The sequence below is a fragment of the Aethalodelphis obliquidens genome, unplaced genomic scaffold (genome assembly GCF_003676395.1).
Source record: "Aethalodelphis obliquidens isolate GAN/ISIS:26980383/991018 unplaced genomic scaffold, ASM367639v1 scaffold28, whole genome shotgun sequence".
Classification (NCBI taxonomy): Eukaryota; Metazoa; Chordata; class Mammalia; order Artiodactyla; family Delphinidae; genus Aethalodelphis; species Aethalodelphis obliquidens.
In genome coordinates, this window is record NW_020837972.1 from 874,899 (window position 1) to 896,065 (window position 21,167).

The following is a 21,167-nucleotide window of genomic DNA, read 5'->3' on the forward strand; positions in this document are numbered from 1 at the left end:
CCCCGCGCCATGGCGCCAACCAATCCTGGGGAGGATCCCGCCCACCCTCGTGCCCCATTGGGGAAATTCAATTTGACGGCCACGCCCCTAGAAGAGGCCCCGCCCCTCACGGGCCTAGGTTGTAGGGGTTTGCAGACTTGGGGCCACTGTTCAAGCGGCCTTCGCTGGTCGGGTGGGCGTCACCAGGAGGATGCAGCTTTGCGCCAAAGTCAGGGAGGGCGCCCAAAGCCGCGGTAAGTGGCCCGGGATCGTACTATTCGCGGAGCCTTCAGGACTGTCCCTCTCCGCCCTCCTCTTTGTTCGTGAGACCCTGTCCCCTCACTCGACTCCGCCCCCTCCTCGCTTCAGTGCCCTGGCTTGGCCGCTGCCCCCAGGCTGCTTTCGGCACACCTGGTCCGGGTCACCTCAGAGCAGGGACTAAGTGGCCGGCAGCACCTTGACCCTACGTTGAAGTACCTCAAGGACCACCTCAGATGGAGCAGGGTCAATCACACAGCTCCCCTTCCCCAGCCGACACACTTTTGCACAGATATTGACCTTATCTGTCATGCTTCTCGCTTCCAAGCCCCTCAGCGTCAGGCCTCTTGCAGCGCTGTGGAGTTAAATAGGGAACACGAAGTCCAGAATTCAACAAATGGAGGAAACTGAGACCCAGAGAGAGCCAACATGCCCAAGACAACATGAGGAATCAACCAGGGGACCCAAGAGCTCAGACCCACTGGAGAAAACCACTCTGTCCCCTGTGATAGAGGTCAGGGTGCCTCCCACAGGTCTCCATGGACATCAAAGGGAGTTGGAGCCTGGGAGGTGGGGTCTGGAATCCTGTCTGTCAAATAATAACAATAATAATATAGACTCATTTTTTTGTACTTGCCATGTACCAGGCATATAGTCCCTATAACGACCATTTGAGCCCAGGATTACTGTCCCATTTTACAGGTGAGGACAACAGCTGATAGGTAGTGGAACTGTGGTTCCTACCAGCACCTTCTGAGTATAGAATCTGTGCTTTTAACCACTGTGATATGGGGTTGTGGGGAAGTGCTTTCAGCCTGTTGCTCCAGCAGAGCCCCTCAGCCCCACTGTCCAGATCCTCTGTGACCACCCACTACCACACCTTGCCCCCATCTAGAGCGAGGGCCAGTATCCACTCTGAGACTCTTTTAAAGGTATCATCTTACTGCATCCCCACATCCCTGAGAGGTGGTCCCGTTTTACACATGGGAAAACCACGGCTCTGAGAGGGAAGGGGCTTGTTAAGGTCACACGGGAAGAGGAGCAAACAGAGCCCAATTTGGGGCTTTAGTTCGAGGTCCCCTTCTCCTGAGAAGGCCCCATGTAGGCTCCCTCTGGTTAACCTAGATGTCATTTTTTTTTTAAATAAACTTTATTTTTTTATTTATTTTTAGCCACGTGGCTTGTGGGATCTTAGTTCCCCGACCAGGGATTAAACCTGGGCACTTGGCAGTGAGAGCTGAGTCCTAACCACTGGACCGCCAGGGAATTCCCAACTTAGATGTCATCTTATTCTCCAGAACAAGGTTCAGCGCCCTGCAAAGCCAACTCGGTCCTATTCAAACCTCGCGCGCCCATTGGAACAGCCTCCTGGGGCGGGACATACGTAAGCCACCTGAGTGGCGGCTCTTGGCTCCAGTGAATGGCCTGCTTCGTACTAGCTCTGCCCCCACCCCCCAGGAGGGAGGAACGGCACAGGTGAGTTTCTGAGAGCGGACTTTGTGTCACACACGCGCTCACTAGTTCCTGGTAGTACTGAAGATAAGCATGGGTCCTGCCCCTCCATCAGGCCCTCAGGGCTGGGGTCCTCCTCCAGACCTACTTGCTTTCCCTTCCTATCTGAAAGGGGTGGGACGAGATGGTGGTGAAACAAAGATCAAAGGGCAGCCCGGTGTGGTTCTGGAGAAGCTTGCAGCCACAGCACAGGAAGGAGTAAACGTCCCATGAGGAGGGTCCTGGTGTTTACTGAGCACCAGTTGCATGCAAATTGACCACTGTGCAAGATAAGTATTACCCGGATTCTACAGAGGTGGAAGCTGAAGCTCAGGGAGGTGAAGGCACCTTGGCTGGTAATGGCATTCAAACTTGAGTGGAATTCTGCCCCATGCTAAAGCCCCTTTCCTCCACCTTGCTGCTTCTAGGATGGAGGAAATCCTGGAAGACTTCTTAGAGGAGGAGCAAACTGATCCTTGAGGAAGGGTGCAAAGAAATCCATCCCACAGAGAAGAGGGGGAAAGACATGAAAGAGTATTAGTGGCAGGGGGACAGTGTGAATAAAGGCCAGGAGGTTTGTAAGTGGGAAAAGGAGGAGAGATGGGCTGTGGATGGAGCAGGAAATGGGGATGGAAGACCTTCCATCTGTGAAAGGCCCTGAGTGACAGGTGAGTAGGGTGAACATGTCTTATGGGCACTGGGGAGGCCTGGGCCTCAGTCTGTCCATTTATAAAATGAGGAGCTTGGACTGGCTCACTTCAGGCCCTCCCAGAAAGGGTCCAGATTTCTCCAGGTCCAACCCTGGACTGGCAGAGTAGGGAGTAGCTGGAGCAGCTCAGGGGCCAAGGGTAATATTTTGCTCCAGTCTCTCAGTCTGAGAATAAATATTTTTACCAAGCTGGCAGTGCCAGATCCCTGAATCTCCCTGGCTTCTCCTCCCCCTCCCTGGTGTCCTGCAGAGAAACCCCTGCAGTCCTGGGGTCAGGAGGCAAGAGGAGTGTTGGGTCTTAGGCCTGGCTCCAGCCCAGGCAAAGTTTTGTTCCCCTTGGAGCCTCAGTTTCCTCATCTGCAAGATGGGGGAGTTGTGGCCTGAGCTTTCTAAGCCCTCTCCCCACCAAACTAGACAACATAAAATTCCAAGACTTTCAGGGAGACCCCACCTTGGGATGTGCTCACAAGTGGCTGTGAGGCCAGCCAAGGCCAAGACCTTGGGCCTATGAGGGGTCTAGAGCCTGCTGGGCAGTGGGAGGGGTAGAGGGGTTAGAGCTGGATGGGAGTTGGGCCTGCTGTTGGGGTCTCACAGCCTGGTGAGGGTAGGGGGAGAGATGGTATCTGGACTCTAAAAGTTGTGGAGAAAAAGCCCTCACTTGCTGTTTGGCATGTGGAAGCGGGGGGGAAAGGCAACCTGGAGAGGGCACAGCATGAGAGTAAAGGAAATCAGGTAGGACTCTGAGGACTTTGCTGGGGAAAAGTCAGGTAGGCGAGGCTGGAGCATGGGGACCCTGGAGGAGAAGAACTGGTTCTTGCTGGGGTTGGCTGGATCCAAGGGCTGTGACCCTCTCCCTCGTGAGCAGAACTGGAGGCCCCCAAGTTCAGCAGCCACAGGAGTGGGGCTGGGGATCTGTTTGGCAAACCAGTTTGGCAAGGCTGTCTCCTCCATGATGTCATCCAGCTGCTGTGTTCTCTGAGCGACAGTGTCAGATAAACTTCCGGCCTTGGAGGAGAAGGGGGCCCGGCCCTAGGTGCTGAAGGATGGAAAAGGAGTGACTCTTCAATGTAGGAAACTTGGAGGCAAGTGAGCCCTGGGAAGGAGAAGGGGATCTGAGATGCCCAATGGGTTGTGATGAACCCCAGGAGACCAGCCTCATGGAAAAAGGAGAGGGTTCTGGATGGGCCGGCCTGGACTTATCACTTCTGGGAGTCCCCTGATGCCTGGCGTAATCTAGGCTTATGGCAGCGGCCCTGTATAATTGCTGCCTAGTGGGTTGGAACCATAAAAACACATGAGTGGCAGTTTTGTTATTATCATGAACCTCACAGCTTGAATGTTGTAAGGTAGAACCATCATTATACAGAAGAGGAGACAGGCTCAACAAGGCCAAGCCACACCAGCACCTCACACAGGATTAGAACCCAGAACCCTTGATTTTTTTTTTTTTTTTTTTTTGCTGCATGGCGTGGCTTGCGGGATCTTAGTTCCCCTACCAGGGATTGAACCTGGGCTCCAGCAGTGAAAGCGTGGAGTCCTAACCACTGAACTGCCAGGGAATTCCCCAGAACCCTTGCTCCTAACCATGGTACCCTGCCATTTGGGATCTCTGCCCACATGGGGCCTTGTCATATTTCTTAACTACTTGTGAGCCCAGCAGCTGAATTGTGGCATCATAGAGTCCTAGATGCCCACCTTGTGGTAATCTGAGTTCCAGAGAGGTCAAGGAACAGGCTTCAGGTCACACAGCAATTGGAGGTAGAGCCACTTGGTACCCCAGATCCCCAGCCTCCCCAAATCCTTGTTTCCCCCTCAGGGCCTGGCACACTCAAGCATGAAATAACAATAACGAGCACATACTGAGTCCTTACTATGTGCTATTCATTCATTTATACATCACCACAGCCATGTGAGGTAGGTGCTAAGATTATACCCATTTTATAGATAAAGAAACTGAGGCTCAGGGGGAAGTCACTTGTCCATGTTGACGCTGCATATCGGTGGTAGGGCTGGGATTTGAACCCAGTTGTGTGGACCCTTTCCCCTTGGTGGACCCAGTAGGCCTCACTGTAGGTATGAAGACCTCTAGACAGGAGGGTGGTTGACCCCTTTGCAGACTCCAGAGGCATGCAGTGTCCAATTCATAGTTTCTACGCAGGCCTGGCCTCCCCGGGGTGGGCAGAAAAGTGCTGAGGCCGTGAAATGCTCTGAACCTTCCCAGAGGAGGCGGCCACGGTGGGAGGGAGTGTTTGGTGCAGACCTCAGAGCCAAGTGTAGACGTGGCGGCTGGACCCACTGCAGGCGAGGGAGGGCAGGCGGGGTGGGGCCCAAACCCAAACCGGCCTCCCAGCAGTGTTCCCAGCCATCCGCCAGCCAGACCCAGCCCTGCCCGCCCTTCTAGCTCCCCATCTGGATTTGAGATGAGGACGCTGGGCCTAATAATAGCTGAATGGTAGCAAAGGCAGTGCCTGGAGCCTCAGCCAGTGGGGGGCTGGGATCCCCATCATCTCATGCTGGCTTGGAACAGGTTTCTGAACTTTTAAAATAATAGCAAGTGCTTATGACGTGCATACATGTGCCAGGCATTGTGCTGAGGTTAGCCCACAGTAACTCATTTATTCCTCACAACAACCCAATGAGATAAGTCTGTCATTAGCTCTATTTGACAGATAGAGAAACCGAGACACGGAGAGTTAAGCAACTTACTCCTGACTGTTATAGCAGCCTCTCATTGCTGAGCACACAAGTCTGTCCTAGGGACTGTGCTAAGCACTTTCCATGTATTTTCCCATTTGAGGAAAATGCACAAGGCATCATAGGCAGATCATCATTTATTTAGATGATGAAAAAAATGAGACCGAGAGAGAAAAGGGACTTGCCCAAGGTCACATGGCTGCAAGAGGCAACTCAAACCTAGGACTCTAGAGAGGGTAAGACCTTGGCTTCTGGAATCAGATAGACCTGAGTACATCACTGATGACATCACTGCTCTTTAGCTATGTGGCCTTGGCAAGTCACATCACCTGCCTGAGCTTCTGTTTTCTCCTCTGTAAAATGGGGGTTTGGTTGACACGATGCTAACACCACCTGCCAGCTATTAAGTCCACCTTGGGGGTAGTAGGTCATTTACATCATGCATTTATGTTGTGCATTCTCTCATTCAGTTCGCACAACAGCCCCCAAGATGGGGACTCCTCTTCTCTCACACCTGTTTTATAGAAGAGAATGTGAGGCTCAGAGAGTGCAAGGGCCTTGCCCAGGAAATGACAGCAAGTGAGTCAGGATTTGAGCCCAGTGCTGTGAGTCCAGAGGCTGAGCACTTTTCTCTTTACACTTTGCATCCTTATACTGAGGCACCGAGAGGGTGTGGGCTCTGCCTGGGTCACAGAGTGAAGTAGGTCTCTAGGGCCATCTGATGTGTAAAGGCCAGGAGGGGAAGGTCTTTCCGCCAGCCCCAGGTCACTGCAGTCACAGCTTCTCCAGGCTTGAAGTTCAAGGTGTTTCCTAGACTCAAATATCTGAAAAGATGCCCTGTTCTTCCAAAGGCCAGAATGAGATCCAGATTTGGGGGCCCCTTCCCTGTGAGCCCAGGGTGCTGGATTCCTGGTTCAGCTAGCAGAAGTGGGGAGGTTCCTTCTGGCCAAAGAGGACCAGTTTTCGGAGTCATACGGGAAGCTTGGGGCATGAAGAGAGCTTCGGGTTTTGCTTAAATCCTGATTCTTCCATTCACTAGCCACTTCATCTTCCTGAACCTGGGAAGGAAGTTTCAAATGGGGGCACTAATACCTCCTGTAGTAGTTTGGTTGCAAAATAACTTCAGTGCTTTGCTTCCCTGTATGCAAGCCCCTTTGCAGTGTGACTTTGGAACTCCTCCCATCAGGAGATAGAGCCTGTTTCCTCATTCCTTGAACCTGGGCTCAGCCATATGACCTATTTTGGCCAATAGAATACAGCAGAGGTGACACTACCTGTTCTGAGTCTGGACTGTAAGAAGTCTTGTAGCCTCTGCCCATTCTCTTGGAATCCTCCCAGCTGTCGTGTGAACAGGCCTGAGCTATCCTGCTCCGGGATGAGAGACCACTGGAACAGGAATGAGCTGTCCTGGCTGAGTCTGTGCTAATCAGCCAATTAAGACTAGAAGAACCTTTAGCTGAGCCCAGACCAAATTGCCAATCCATGAAATCATGAGCAAACTAAATGGTTGCTGTTTTTTGTGGGGTTTTTTGGTTTTGTTTCTTTGGCTGCACTGTGCAGCATGCGAGATCTTAGTTCCCCAACCAGGGATCGAACCTGTGCCCCCTGCAGTGGAAGCATGGAGTCCTAACCACTGGACCACTACAGAAGTCCCTGGTTGCTGTTTTAAGGCACTAAGTTTTGGGGTGATTTGTTATGCAGCATTATTATGGAAATTAATAACTGATACAGTTTCATTCAGTGCAATTAATGGTAACTGCTGTAACAAAACAAAAATCTCAGTGGCTTAACCCAATGATAGTTTATTCCTCACTCATGCAAAGTCTGATATAGATCAGGGGTCTCCTAACCCATCTGCCTTGGAAGGCAGCTCTCTTCCAGGCAGTGACTCCCCAAGGCCCTCCCTGGAATCCATTCCTGAATCCTCTGCATGTGGAAAGGGAGACTAAAAATCAAAAGAGACTCACCCATTCTTAATTGCCTTGGCCCGGGGATGACATGTAATTTTCACCGGCGAGAGCGTAGTCACATGACTCTGCTAACTGTAGGGCCCAGGAGGAGGAAACAGGTTGAAGAACACAAATCATTGGCTCTGCCACATTCCCTCCCTCACCAGGCACCGTGAGGAGTCAGGCAGTACCTAGCACAGAGTGGCTTAAATAAGGGGCAATTTATAGGTGAAGAATCTGAGGCTTGGGACTTCCCTGGCGGTCCAGGGGTTAAGACTCCGTGCTTCGGGCTTCTTAACCACTGGTGGCACAGTGGTTAAGAATCTGCCTGCCAATGCAGGGGACATGGATTCGAGCCCTGGTCCCGGAAGATCCCACATGCTGCGGAGCAACTAAGCTCATATGCCACAACTACTGAGCCTGCGCTCTAGAGTCTGCGAGCCACAACTACTGAGCCTGCGTGCTGCAACTACTGAAGCCCGTGCGCCCTAGAGCCCGTGCTCTGCAACAAGAGAAGGCACAGCAATGAGAAGTCCACGCACCGCAAAGAAGAGTAGCCCCTGCCTCGCCACAACTAGAGAAAGCCTGTGTGCAGCAACGAAGACCCAACGCAGCCAAAAATAAGTAAATATAATAAATAAATTTATTTTAAAAAAAAAGACTGTGCTTTACTGCAGGGGGCATGGGTTCAAGAAAAAGGAAAAAACAGATTATGGGGCTCAGAGAGGTTGACAAATTTGCCAAAACCACACTGCAAGCCAAATGAGGAGCTGTTTTGTGGTAGTGAAGGGCTCAGAACAGATCTGGAGTTGGACAGATCTGGGTGCAAATCCCAACTCTGTCGTTTCCTTGCTGTGTGACATTAGGCTAGTTACCCAGTTTCTCTGCGTTTCAGTTTCCTCATCCACAAAATGGGGAGGGGAATAGTTCTAACTTCACAGGGTAGGGTGAGCATTCAGGAGCTTATGTGTGTCAAGAGCTTAGCTCACATCCTGGTACATGGCACCTACTTAATAAATGTGAGCTACCTGGGCAGGCATGATGCTCTTTCTCATCTTGCCAGGGTCAACAAATTTTTATGTTTTGTGCAAATTCTGTCCCTTCCTCCTACCTCTTGTGGTATGAATGGTTTTATTTACTTGGTTAAGAGAAGGAAAATTTCCCCCAGTTGGATATGTTACTCAAGCCTTTACAAGCACAAAGCCCCCAAACACCCATGGCTGTTCTGCTGTCAGAGGTCTGAAACTATTTCATTATTGCTTCCTTTAGACTAAAGCTTGGCTCTGTAAAATGCATCCTCTTCCCAACCCACCCCTAGGATTGTCCCATCACTGGGATAGGGGCAAGAGGGTCTGTAGCTAATGGGCTCCAGCTGGGGAAAGGCCAGGGCCAGAGCAGACCCTACTGGGTGTGTGGTCTGGGCATTATGAAAATTTCTGCCCAACCTGAAGGAAAGGTCCAAGATGGGTGAGATATGGCTTCCCCTCCTTTCACCCCATTTAACCCATCTCTGAGCCTCCCTTTGAAGACAGGCAGACAGGTTTGTGAGCATCGTGGCGCTCACAGTCTGGAGGTGGAGACAGACTCAGCGAACAGAGCGCCATATAAAGTTTTCATTACAGATTACGGTCATTTCTTTGAAGTGGGAACCACATGGCACTATGGGAGCTTGTACTGGGGGCCTACTTTAAATTATTTTTAAACTTTTGTTTTTGAAGAGATAATCCTGGGAGGTCAGAGAAGTTATCTCTCAGGAGGTAATTATGCTCAGATCTGGAGGATAAGAAGAAATTTGCTGAACAGAGAGTTGGTCTTGGGATGAGGGGTGGTGTTCCAGGTAAGGAACAGGTTGTGCAAATGCCCTGAGGCAGGAAGGAACAACCTCCAGGAACTGATGGAAGACTAAAGCAACTGGAGTTTGAAGGGTTAGGGAGAAGCGGGGTGCAAATGAGAAGGGAGAGGGGAGCAGGGGCCAGTCCCTGTGGGCAGGACTGGCTACATAATTTGTGGGGCCTGATGCAAAGCAAAAACATGAGACCCCTTTAAGAATTTCAAGATGGTGACAGTAAATCATTAAACTAAGTATGGGGCCCTGTGCAATTGCACAGGTCATACACCCAGGACAATGGTCCTGCACTTGGACCATTGTAAGAAGGAAGGACTTTGCTGTGAGGGCTGCAGGGAGCCACCAAAGGCTTTTGAGCTAGGAGTGGTAAGATCTTATTTGCGTAAACCCAGGTGCTGTCTCACTATACCACACCTGGATGGTATGTGACCCTCTTCTCTCTGCACAGGTGGCCTGATTCATTTTCCTAAAATATTTTACTTGGAATATCACTCTCCTGGTCAAGAACCTGCAGTGGCTCCCACCCCCTTAACAGATCCGGCCCAAACTCCCTACCTAGACGTTCAAGGCCTTTCATAATCTGCCCTCACCTGATTTAGTTAACCTGCTGTCAACATAAGGCTATGTGCCGAATCCCAGAGCTGATGAACTAACCCAAGGACTCACGGTAATTACAGGAGGCCAAGGCAGGACCGGAACCCAGGTCTTCTGCGGTAGGCAACCCCCTGCCCTGGAGGAGGGTGCAGCCTCACAATGTGCTTTGTACCCCCCAACCTAGCACAGAGACTTGCACCAATAGGTGCTCAGTATGTGTCTGTAGCAGCGAGTTCCTTCTCCAGGGCAGGGTATTTCAGAATCCAGGATGTAGTTAGTGTCCTTCCTGACTCCTTCTGTCCATCACCTCTACCACTAGGCATTCGCCAAGCCCCACTGCACCGCCCCGGGCGGCGGGGGGTGGGTGTGGGTGTGCAGGGGCCAGGTCCTGCCTATAGACACGTGTTTGGCCTGCACAGCTTTTAAAAAGCTTTTCCAACTTATCATTAACGTTTAAAAATCAAGAAATTTCACATGGCAACCTGCATTGTTGTTTCTCTGCAGAGCCCTGGGCCTGGATTCCCCAGGGGAAGCCGCGTGCTCCCTAACTGGACCCTCCGAGGGGTTCCGCCCTAAGTCCGAAGTAAGACTGTGGAGTTTGGAACCTTGAAGAAAGAGCGCCCTAGTTACCACCAAAGGCCAATCAGGATCCTGAAATCTGACCAATCAGATGATTGGAGGTGGGGCCATGTGGAGTAAGCCTCACCCCCAGCCTCTGCAAAAGAGGAGAGGAAAGGTTTTGCTCCAATTCTTACAACCAGCTCCAACCTGCTGGTTGACTCCCGAATCCCTGGGGGCTGAAAGGATGCAGTGAGTGTTACTCAGACAGGCCAAGCTGGTCCCTCCCAACCAGCCTTTGATCTTCCCCGTGCTTTCTGCTTGGACAGCTCTTTCTCTTCATCATCACTCTGGCTGGCTCCTGAGTACCATTCAGGTCTCAACTCAAATGTCACCTCCTTAGAAAGGCCTTCCCAGCGCACCTATCTGAAGCTCCAGGCATTACTCTGTATTGTATTATCCTTTTGTATTTTCATTATTTGTTAAATCATAGCAGTTATTATCTGAAATTTATGTGTTGCTGTTTGTTTTTTTTTACTTTTAAAAATAAATTTATTTATTTTTGGATGCGTCGGGCCTTCATTGTTGGGTCTTCGTTGCTGCACTTGGGCTTTCTCTAGTTGCCGTAAGTGGGGGCTACTCTTTTTTAAAAAAAATTCTATTTATTTATTTTTGGCCGTGCTGGGTCTTTGTTGCTGTGCACGGGCTTTCTCTAGTTGCGGCGAGCGGGGGCTACTCTTCGTTGCGGTGCGTGGGCTTCTCATTGCGGTGGCTTCTCTTGTTGCAGAGCACGACTCTAGGTGCCCAGGCTTCAGGAGTTGTGGCTCATGGGCTCTGGAGCGCAGGCTCAGTAGTTGTGGCACACGGGCTTAGTTGCTCCACAGCATGTGGGATCTTCCTGGACCAGGGCTCGAACCTGTGTTCCCTGCATTGGTGGGAGGATTCTTAACCACTACGCCACCAGGGAAGCCCGAGTGGGGGCTACTCTTCGTTGCAGTGCACGGGCTTCTCATTGCAGTGGCTTCTCTTGTTTCGGAGCTCGGGCTCTAGGCACGCGGGCTTCAGTACTTGTGGCACATGGGCTCAGTAGTTGTGGCTCATGGGCTCTAGAACTCAGGCTCAATGGTTGTGGCACACGGGCTTAGTTGCTCCGCAGCATGTGGGATCTTCCTAGACCAGGGCTCGAACCCGTGTCCCCTGCATTGGCAGGCGGATTCTTAACCACTATGTCACCAGGGAAGTCCCTGTGTTGCTATTTGGCTCCCACTAGATGTGAGCTCTGAAGGCAAGGACCAAGTCTGTCTTGCTCACCACCGAGTCCCCAGGGCTGCGAATGTGACCTGGTACCACAGAAGAAGTTCAGCCCACATTTGTGGAAAAGTGAACCACTGGACTGACAAAAGACCTTTCCCTGGCGGATACCCATGACTCCTTGATGCAGGTGTGGGTGGGAGCCGGTTGGCAATTAGGTAGCAATTAGTCACCAGCTAATTAATGCACAAGACAGCTTAGGGGCTGGGAGGCAATCAAGGGACTGAAGCCCACAAAGGAGCCTCAGGTCTCTGGGAAAATATTGAGAGAGGGCAATGAGGAATCCCCGGGGTAATGTTTGAAAACCTCTTCTGTGTTGTTGAAGGAGATTTAAATGATCAGAAGCCCCCTAAAAGGGGACTTGGTCCCTTTAAGAAGCAGGTGGGCCTAGCCAGGCTCTGGTGGTGGGTCTGGAAGAACTGGCCTGTAAAATAAGCGATGGGATGAGGAAGAGTCACCTTTTCCTACTTGGGGGATTTACCTTTGGATATTAGGAAAGGTTCTTTTGTTTGCAAATACCAGAAACCTCCTAGAGTAACCTGAGTTAAATGTGGACTTTATTGGGAGGCCATCAGAAGGGGCATCAAGATTATAAAAATTTCAAGGTAGAAAGAGGGGACCCAACAACCCATGTTGTTTCTGTTTACTCAACATTGTTTTCTGGTTTCCAGACCCTTCTGATCATCCTGTGGTCTGGAGCTTTGCATTCAAAGTGTGGTCTGTGGAGCAGCAGCTCTGGCATCTTCTAGGAGCTTGTTGGAAATGCAGAGTCTCAGGCCTTGCCCCAGACCTACTGCATCAGGATCTGTATTTTAACAAGATTCTCAGGGGATTCATGTGTACCTTATAGTTTGGGTGCATGGCCACAGGAATCAACTGGGCAATGGTGGGACGGTGTCTCTTAAACCTGAAGGTTCCTAGGAGAGCTGCTGCCTTGGTGGTCTCCAGGGGATGGTTGTTCCCCAGGGTCCACTGGGGAGAGGGCAGTAAAATCGGCAATCTTGAGCTGCTGTTAACGATTCTTGCTTGGGTGCTAGCTGGGTGGGAGTCCAGCCCACAGCAGCCTGCTCCTCAGGTGGGAGATGGTCCTGGGGAACCCAGGCCTGTGATTTGCCAAGGAGGAAGCTACTCGGGACCCTGGAGGGAATGCCCTGTATGCTGCTGGATTCCTACTTAGGGGACTCTATTTTGAAGGGCTTATCTTCTTGGCTGAAGGAAGGCAGAGGATGGCCTGGGCTGATGTTGGAGCTGGGACTTTCAATCTGCCTGCGACTTTCAATCTGCCTGCTCTGATCCTGGCAAGCAGTTCCTAAAAAGCTGCCCTCAGGGCACAGAATGGGAACAGCCATATTGACTCTCCGCAGTAGGAGTTCCAAAGCACCTTCACCTCTTATCCTATTTGATCTTCCTAATGATCTTGTACAAAGGTTGTAAACAAACAAAAAAACAAAACCACCAGTCAAGCATAAAAGTTTCCTGCCTTTAAAAAGGGTTAAGTGCAACCCAAGGAGTGTTGCTACTTAACTTGTACCTCCCTCTTGGTTTGTTAAAATCCTGTTCTCAAATTAAGGTGCTGTTGGGTTAGGAGGTTGGATCGTGGGTGAGCTCATCCTCTCACATTATGAAGTTTTTCATTTAAAGTGTGCCTATGCTGGGATTCCCTGGTGGTCCAGTGGTTAAGACTCGGTGCTCCCAATGCAGGGGGCCTGAGTTTGATTCCTGGTCAGGGAATTAGATCCCGCATGTCGCAACTAAAGATCCCGTGTGCGGCAACTGAGACCCAGGGCAGCCAAATAAATAAATAAATAATGATTAAAAAAAATAAAGTGTGCCTATGTAGATCTCTCAGCAAGACACAAGTATCCATGCAGGCTTATTCAGTACTCCCTGGAGCTCAAGAGTTTCCCTTTTAGGGCCAAAGCATTATTGGAAGAAGGCAATTCCTACTTCTCCCACTATTTCTCCCATTGGAGAAAGGATCTCCCACCTGCCACCCACAGGTCCCAGGCATCACACGGCATCTCGAGGCAGCTCCCAAAATTGTGTTCAGATGCTCCAGAAGGAAACTGTCAGTCTCTACAAGGCTCACCTTGTGTCTCCAAAACTTATTAAGTGACATCATAAGTAAGTCTTGGTAAATAGGATGAGGGAGTCTGGCCAGTGAGGACAGACAGAAGCCTTTGGGTATGGATGCAGGCAGAACAGAAATGGAGACTGGTAATAGGTGGAGGTGAGGACAGAGCTGAGTGCCTTGGACAGAGAATGAACAATCCCAGTTAGCTTTACAGAACACTTTCATAAACATGGTCCTCCTCTATCCTCAGAAGCCCTGAGTGGTAAAATTTAATTATACCCAATTCATAGATGAGGATCCTAAGGTCCTGCAAGGTCATCAAGCTACACAAAACTGAGCCATGCATCTTAGACCAGTGCTTGGTTCATAGTGGGTGAATAGTTGATGTTTGTTGAATAAAAGTAGAAAGTGTGCATTGCATAGCACCTTTAAAAAGAACTGTAAATGATGAGAAGTTTACATTTTTGCGTAGTCTTAAGTATCTCCCAACAAGATACTTACTAATTATAAAGGAACCCTTTACAAGAGAAACTTGGCAGGCATCTCCTTAAACCAGGTGATCAATGTTAACTTCACTAGTAATAAATCACGCTGACAAGATGAAGTCCTTGTATGCTGTACTAAGAAGGGCACAAAATTACTTCTGTGCTATTCTTGCCAAAAATGCATAATCTCGATCTGATCAAGCGAAAACCACGAGACATCCAAATTGAGGGATATACTGTAAAATGACTGACCAGTACTCTTCAGTGTCAAGGTTATAAGAGATAAGAGAGACTGAGGAACTGTCACAGATTGGAGGAGGCTAAGAAGACATAACAACTAAATACAAAGTGGGATGCTGGATTTGATTGCAAGGAAAACTGGCAAAATTCAAATAAGTCTGTAGGTTAGTTAATAGCACTGTATTAGTGTTGACTTCCTGGCTTTGATAACTGTACCAAGATTAGGTAAGATGTTAATATTAGGGGAAGCTAGGTGAGGGATATAGGAGGTGAAGAGTTTAGGAGAGCTCTCTGAACTATTTTTTGCAACTTTTCTGTAAGTCAAATTATTTCAAAATAAAAAAAAATAAACTATAAGGTAAATTTTATATATGAATTCTAAATTTATAAAACTATACATGCACCCCAATGTTCATAGCAGCATTATTATTTTTTTTTATAGCAGCGTTATTTACAATTGCCAAAATATGGAAGCAACCTGTGTCCATCAACAGATGAATGGATAAAGATGTGGTATATATATATACATAATGGAATACTATTCATTCATAAAAAAGAACAAAATTTTGCCATTTGCAGCAATATGGATGGACTTGGAAGGCAATACACTAAGTGAAATAAGTCGGGCAGAGAAAGATAAATACTGTATGATATCACTTATATGTGGAATCTAAAAAATACAACAAACTAGTGAATATTACAAAAAAGAAGCAGACTCACTCACTGACATAGAGAACAAACTAGTGGTTACCAGTTGTGGGGGACATTATAAGGTTGGGGGAGTGGGAAGTACAAACTATTGGGTGTAAGATAGGCTCAAGGATATACTGTACAACAGGGAGAATATAGCCAATGTTTTGTAATAACTGTAAATAACTTTAAAAAGTTTTAAAAATTAGATAACCTCTAAAAATCTTGACAAAGTAAGGCATTAATATATAGCTCCTTTGGATGACACCTCTACCAGTGCTCACTTTTCTCTTCTAATTTGAGATAACATTTTGAATCTCTGTATATTCCAGATTATTCTTAGCTCAAATGCCACCTCTTCCAAGATGCTCTACTTGATCCCTACAGCTAGAAGTTGTGCCTTCCTCCCCTGAACTCCCACGACACCTTATTTGCACCTCTGTTAAGGCATTTATCACCTCCATGGTGGACATCTATGGTATCATCCACCCAGCCTATCCGCCCAGCTCTTTTTCCTCCTGCTCCTGACTCCAACCATGATGTTCTCACAGGAGCTGCCATGTTGTTACAGACCCCCCCCAAGCCACAGTTGATTGGTCCAGGGGTAGACATCTGACTCTGTTGGGCCAATCAGACACCTTCCAGGTTCCCCCCACTGAAACTGAGAAGTTAATTGGTCTGTCTCTGGTTGCTGGAGCCATGAGATATGAAGTTGGAGCCATGAGATATGAATGTGGAAGCTGTTAGCCATTGTGTTCTCTGACACATGGAGGAACCCTGTCTGCAACTAGAGAGAAGATAGCAAATGCAGCAAGAAGGAGAGAAAGAGAGAGAGAGCTGATTCCATCTGTTTTGTTCTTTTGTTTGTTTTTATTTTGTTTTGGTTTTTTTTTGGTGTAAACAACAGATTTATTTCTCACAATTTTGGAGACTGGGAAATTTGAGATCAGGGTGCCAGCCTTGTCAAGTTTTGGTGAGGGCCCACTTCCTGGGCTGTAGACAGCTACTTTCTCACTGTCCTCACTTGGTGAAGAGCAGAGAGAGGACTCTGATTCCATCTGTTCTTGAAGTTTTCTGTCCTTGCCAGGAATGGTTGGTTGGTTGGCCCTGCTGTCTACTACGTAACCCCCAGAATCCAATCTTCCAATAAAATCCCCTTCCAATAAATCTTTCTTTATTAAGGTAGCCAGAATAGTTTTCTGTGGCTTTCAACCAAAAGATACTCAATAAATATAGCTATTCTGAGTTATATGCATAAATGTTTTCTCTCTCCCATTCATCTGGAGATTGCCAAATGCCCATCTTAGATACAGTTCTCCCTGGCCTGCAACAAGTGACAAAACTAGGACCATTACTTATAAAGATAATTTTCAAAAATTGCTAAATTCTGAGATTAGTCCTTATTAAATTTTATGGTGACAGAAAGTAATGTTTTATTTTTCCTTTTCTTTAATGCTCTTTGACAAATAGCAAAATGTTGGCAACTGTGTGCCTCATTTGGGGAGAACACTTTACTGGAATGTGAAATCGCAGAGTCTGGGGAGCGCTGTCCAGGTATTGATTCCTCTGGCAGGGCCCTTGTCTGGCTCCCAGTACAGCTCCTGGCATGGGGTAAGGCAGGAGATGCCTCCAAAAATGAGTGAGATGAGGTAACGGGTTTAGAGAGCGGTTCTGGTCTCCTGCCTGTCATGAGGAGATGATCTGATTTAAAACTATTGCAGCTTGTTCATTCATTCTTTTATGATTTTTCAAAGGAAGCCTAATTTCTTTATATATTTGCATAATGCCCCACTAGTCCTGCCTGACTTTCCCTTTCAAGCGGACCTCAGATTAATTTTCCCTTTTATCCTAATTGTCTAGGAATGGCTTGGCTGGGAGGAAAGGAAGGGCACCTGTCTCAGAAAGTGGTCAGCTCACCGTGGTGGGGAGAGAGCACTGGAATGGGGGTCATACAGCACTGCAGTCCAACTCTGGCTTCCCCTTGGGCTGGTTGCAAGGTCTCAGGCAACTTGCTTCATTTCTCTGAGCCTTGGTGTACCCATCTGTGAAATGGGGATGATATCTAGCCTACCTTCTGCACAGGACTATTATGAGGGGCTGAATAAGGCTTTGGCAGCAGTTTGGAAATTGGACGTGGAGGGAACAGGTGCCAGGTATTGTTTTACATGAGCTGTTGGGGGGCATTGGGTGGGGAAATGATTAAGAAATAGAAATGGGAATGTAAGAAAGTGCAGGGGAGTGGCAAGGTGCTTCTAGTTAGTCCTGGCTCTGTCTATTACTTGCATGTGACCTCACCGCTCTGTGCCTCAGTTTCTTTATCTGGAAACCCAGGTCCCACAGTCAGGAAGTAACTCTTCCTGATACCTCACACTGGGCATCAAAGTATACCTAGAGCTGGGAGAGAGAGAGAGAGACACTCCAGGTGGAGGGGTGTGCATGAGCAAAGGCTTGGAGTTAGGAACTACTGCAGCATGGATGAGAAACACTGGTCTCACGTGTTTTGTTTCATGGGGACAATAATAATATTTCTCTATCATGATGAGAATTAAACAAGAAATGCAGGTAGAGCACTTAGCACAGACTGGCACATAGCAAACTCAATAATGGTGCTTGTCCTCACTGCTCTTGTTTTATTTTACAGATAAAGAAAACAGAGCCTCCAAGAGGTGATGCAGCCGGCCCAGTCACACAGCCATCAGTAGTTGAGCAGGATTTGAACCCACATCTTCTTGACTCTAGAGGCCGGGCTCTGAACCACTGTGTTACAGTCACCCCATTCTGGGGCCTCTGCTCTCGATCCCAGCTGCCATCCTGACTCAGCAACTGTGGGTGGCCTTGCTCCGGTGCATGGGCAGCAGAGCCAGTGAGAAGCCTCCCAGTTCCTTGAAAACCAAATATGGCCAGACCAGGCCCTCGCAGGCCCGACTCCAAGGCTGGTCTTCCTCTTGCCTGCTCCTCTGTACTGTGGGGCCCTACTCCCTGTGCAACCTCCTGGCTCTGCCCCAGGGGACTCTGGGAGAACCTCCATCCAGAGGGCCCTCCTCATAGGATCTTGTTGAGCAAGTTACTGAAGGAGAACACGTGAGACCAGTATCTCTTCCGTTCTGCAGTAATTCCCAACTCCAAGCCTTTGCTCGTGCAGTCTCCTCCACCTGGACTTCCTCTCCCTCTCTAACCCGCTCTTAGGCATTCTTTGGGGCCCAATGTGAGCTATCAGGGAGGGTTACCTCCTGACTGTATGACCTGGAGTAAATCTCTCATCCTATCCGTCTGTCTGTCGGTCCGTCCATCCACCCATCCTTCCATCCAGTGGGCACCTACCTGTGCCAGGCATTTTACATATAGTCTCTCCTTTCAGACTAGAAGCTCCTTGAGGATTGCAGACCAAGTGTAGAAGATAATTGTTCAACTAATATCCATGGGCCAAGTCCTGTCCTTACTACAGTCCTGGCGAGGCTCTTATCATTATCACCCCCTTTTCACAGTTGGGAAGACTGTACTCAGACAGGGGAAGTCCAAGGGACTCAGCAGAGATGAGTGGAGCTGAGACTTGAACCCTGTCTGTTGGACTCTGGAGGCCAAGTTCCTAACCACTAGGCAGTACTGCCCAACTCCTAATGGAGGGAGTTGGTGGTGAGAGTCAGGTCCTGGGACACCACTTCTCCTTCAGTTCTTGGCTCCCTGAGTAGTCCCCTTAACACAGCCTGAGGCAGCTGTACCTCACCTACCTTCCTATTCCGTACCTCTGTGACCAGAGCTGGTCTGACACTTGCCAGGGTGGCTGGGAAAGCATTAATTTTTTCCCTTGCCTCCCCGCGACTGAGACTTTGAGAATGCCTGTCCCGTCTCAGAGCCCACAAAGTCCCTTTCAAGGTCACCAGCTTCCTCACCTCAGCCCTGCAGGGGAGGCAGGGCAGGGAGGCTTTTCCTCATAGTTCTGATGGAGGACCTACAGCCCCAGCACTGGTCATATGCCACATCAGGGTGCGGCCCAGCTGGGCCTGGAATCTCTTGTTTCAAGGAACAGAGCCATGGTATGAGGTACTTACGAGTCTGACAGATTCCAGCTCTGCTACCCACCAGCTGTGCAGCCTTGTGGGGGTCACTTCGCCTCTCTGAACCTCAGTCTCCTCCTCTGAAATATGGGGACATGATAGTACCCATCTGAGTGATGTTGGGAGGATGAAATGAACTAATGCTTGTGAAGCACTTAGCCTGGAACATAGTGGGTGTTCAGACGATGAGGTTATTATTGTTCTAAGTGCCTAACACAGAACATCAGATCAGGAGGCTCATCCAGACCAAGGGTAATAGCCCCTAACATTCCTTTATCACTGCTGTGTACCAGGCTCGTTCATCAGAACAACGTCTCTATAACTGTGCCATTTTACAGCTGGGGTAACTGAGGCTCAGAGAGGGAAAATGACTTGCCCTAACTCCCTGCCCAGCAAGGGGAAGAGCCTGGGCTTGGACTCAAGTCTATGTCTGTAATTCAGCTCTGATCCACTGTGCTGGGTTCTCCATCTCCATCATGCTAAGGCCCAGAGAGGGAAAAGGAGTTACTCGGGGCCTCACAGCAGTTGGGGATGGGTCAGACCACACTGGGGAGGACTTTTGCATCCTGGCAGCTCCACACGGGTCTGGATAATTCTCCAGCCCTAGGATTAAGAGTGATACATTCACAGTCTTCAGAAGGGTCTGGGGATCTAGTCCACAGTCTCAGGCTGACCCCAGATCCTGTCTTCCCCAGACACCCCATGACCACCCCTTCCCCACCCCCAGCTTTCTGCATGGGCCCCCCCTTTTAAAAAAAAATCAGCTGAAACCTTTGGCCAAAGAAAACTCATTGATGCCCACAACCAGCCAGCCAGGGAGAAGGCTGCCCTGGAATGTTGGAGGGGGTCACCAAGCTGTTTATGATCAGGCCAGCAGAGAAATAAGGGCAGCTACCTTTTTTGGGGAAAGACATAACTCCCTCTGTGGGAAAGGATCCAGGGCAGGCCAGCTCAGAGGCTTTGGCCTCAGTTTCCCCATAATCACCACCACGGCATTTATGTGATATGAATAACTTCAGCTATTGATTCAACAAATATTGGTTGGGTGCCTGCTGTGTGCCAGGCACTGTCTGCTTAGGGCATAGCAGGGACAGAGCTAAGCCCTGTCCTCCGGGGTTGACTTTCCAGCAGAAAGCAGTCTTTCAGTAAGTCTCCCAAAGAGCCAGAGGCCGGTCGCCCAGGCTTACAACCCTAGATCAATACTCTTGGGGCTGGATGGTTTTCAGAATTCAGAATTTTGGGAGATCTTAAAAAGTGATTGGGTGGAGTCTGAGCCCACCCGTCTCCAATCAAACATATAGATATTGCTATAGTGAGAAGTGTGTGTTGACTCTAAGTGGGATGAATAAAAGTTCGGCAGAGCTTCAGTCCATTTGGGTCAGATTTTGCCTCCAAAAGAGTTTTCTTTGAGTATAGAGAAAAGCCCTTGGTTGTCTAGGTGTTCTGGACTATGGTGTTGAAGGTAGGTATTAGGGACCTGATTCCTCTCCCCGTTATACAGATGAGAAAACTGAGACTCCGGCTAGAGGAATCACGTACCCAAGTCCCTGGAGCAAAAAAATGGTGGGTGAGAATGAAGGTCTCAGTGACTCTAATTTAGGGCTTGCCACCACCAGGAACCCTGCCTGTGAGAGAAGCTGAGTAGAGAAGGCTCCTTGGTCAAGCCTCAGCGGCCCAGCAGCCAGTTCTGCCAGGAAGGAGTTAAGCACCACCTGGGCCTCCGCCAGGCCTCTGCACCGAGTCTCCTTGCAGGGCCTGTCTGTCTGGGGCCTGTTTACCAGGCTGCGCTTGCATCACCAGCTTTGACGTGCTGTGCAAACACACTCACATTCTTGGGTCATGAGAAATGCACAGTTGTGGTGACATCATGCCCAGAGAGGAGGTTTTTGCCAGCCTCCTCCTGCCCACAGTCAAAGCTGTTTAATTAGCACTCTTAACTGGAACTCTTGTCTTCTTATAAAAACCAACTGGAGAAACTCTCATGGGTGGAGGTGATGGGGGTTGGAGTGTGTGTGTGTGTGTGTTTTAAGGGATAAAAATAGCCCATCTGGGACTCCTTTTGGGGTATTTGTGAGTATTAATGCACCACTGTTTATATTAAATCTCTGTCACACTGGACATTTTCGTCTGAATTTGGCTTGAAGATGGGACCAGAGAAACAACCCATGTCTTTTTGTTCCCTCTAGATTTTCCTTTGGGAGGGAGACACGTAGGCCAAGTGAAAGGGCACTTGG

The 21,167-nt window shown here is 49.1% G+C and overlaps 1 long non-coding RNA gene across 2 annotated transcripts; it reads left to right on the plus strand.

The window, feature by feature from the left end:
• Positions 1-42: 42 nt before the first annotated feature.
• LOC113629673 (uncharacterized) lies at positions 43-18,738 on the plus strand. 2 transcript variants are annotated; one of them, XR_003436657.1, is made up of 3 exons: positions 43-233; positions 1,410-1,713; positions 17,520-18,738. It is a non-coding gene; the product is annotated as an uncharacterized LOC113629673 (long non-coding RNA). The 2 variants fall into 2 exon arrangements; XR_003436656.1 differs by lacking the exon at positions 17,520-18,738 and adding an exon at positions 7,421-7,469 and having other exon boundaries at positions 44-233.
• The last annotated feature ends 2,429 nt before the right edge of the window (positions 18,739-21,167 follow it).